This window comes from Semicossyphus pulcher, unplaced genomic scaffold (assembly GCF_022749685.1).
Source record: "Semicossyphus pulcher isolate SPU_LCO1_2020_fin unplaced genomic scaffold, fSemPul1.0.p SCAF_10, whole genome shotgun sequence".
In the NCBI taxonomy this organism is placed as follows: Eukaryota; Metazoa; Chordata; class Actinopteri; order Labriformes; family Labridae; genus Semicossyphus; species Semicossyphus pulcher.
Genome location: NW_027211604.1, coordinates 3,813,716 through 3,815,220, shown reverse-complemented (window position 1 = coordinate 3,815,220; position 1,505 = coordinate 3,813,716). Strand labels below are relative to the sequence as shown.

At 39.6% G+C, this 1,505-nt stretch overlaps 1 non-coding gene across 1 annotated transcript; it reads left to right on the top strand.

Annotated features, from left to right (window-relative positions):
• Nucleotides 1-520: 520 nt before the first annotated feature.
• Nucleotides 521-593, top strand: trnav-aac (transfer RNA valine (anticodon AAC)). The gene has a single exon. It is a non-coding gene; the product is annotated as a tRNA-Val (tRNA).
• Nucleotides 594-1,505: the final 912 nt, after the last annotated feature.

Here is a 1,505-nt window from a genome sequence, read left to right as displayed (position 1 = left end):
AGAGTAGATCAACTCAGAGTTCAGGGTTAGATTCAGAGTTTGTTGAACCTTCTTTGTGAAACGGACCCCAGAGCGCTGTAAGCAGCTGCATCAGGCAACGTTCACTTCAAAAAGGTAATAATGTTTTTAAATGTCATTGATCATAACAGAGCTTTTTCAGACCGGAAGTCTACATGTTTCACCTTCACTATTTTATTGTTTTATCTTTTTTCCCCGTCTTCTTTTTTAATACAGTATCTACTCAGTAATCAGGCTGCTTAGCTCTGTTACAAGTTTGTTGCTATTGTGGACTACGGTAATTTGACTATAACATAATGTGTTATTGGTTAAATCTGTATATTTTACTCCGTGTTTGTGCCTCTTTGTGTACGTATGTAAACACGTATGTACTATGTAAACATTACAAAGGCTACAGTTAGTTTAGGCATTTTGTATAGATGTTATAACCATGCTTCAATATAGCAAATTGACCGGAATGTTACATTTAACAGTATGTTCCTGAACACAACACCTTTACAGCGTTTCCGTAGTGTAGTGGTTATCACGTTCGCCTAACACGCGAAAGGTCCCCGGTTCGAAACCGGGCGGAAACATATACTTATTGTATTTTTAAGAGTTTAAGGAATAACACTGAAATTTAGACATTCTGTAGGATGATTATTAAAGGAAGAAATGAGCACAACAGCAGCAGCAGCAGCAGCAGCACAATGTAAGCACCACTCTACCAGTTGGAAAACACTGACACAGCCTGCACAGAGCAGATCATTAGCAGTCATGTAACATTTACATTTTTATATGATGGGTACGCACCGGCGAACGTGACAATCACATATGGATAATCAACAGATTACGGAAACCCCGTGTTCATGATGCCTTCAGGACGATACTGTATAATGTAAAATTAGAGCTAATATGCCGTATTACATCATTGCTGTACACCATCTTAACAAAAAAGTCTAGACTTACAGTATACTGTTCACATTAAGGGGCACAAATGCAGATAAAATGTTGTGCAGTACTTTGATTGTAGTCTTTAAAACGAACTGCAAACGGAATGTGAGTGGCACGTTCGGGAAGATACTTTTTACAAACGTGCGGCATACCGTTTCTTTATTTTAAATAAAGTACAGCTATCTTTATCGCGATAACTAAAATCACCGAATTACCGAAGACACACGAAACTGAGCATGCTCAGTCTCAGAACTCATCGGCTCTGTTTACATCACTGACGAGATGTGTTCATTGACCGGCATCATGTTGTCCAAAATCAACACTGTTTGTCATCATACCTCACATGTTAGCTGGTGAAGTTATTTGTCAAGTTAGACTGACAACACTGACATACACACTCAGTATAACGTTAGCGAGCATGCTAAGGTTAGCCAACTAGCTCTAACATAAATACACTGAATGACTCCGGCATTGTGCTTCGTAACCAAACGGCAAATTACGCCGGCGAACCAGCAAATCATCACAAGCATCAGCGAACATCAGCCAGGCGGGGC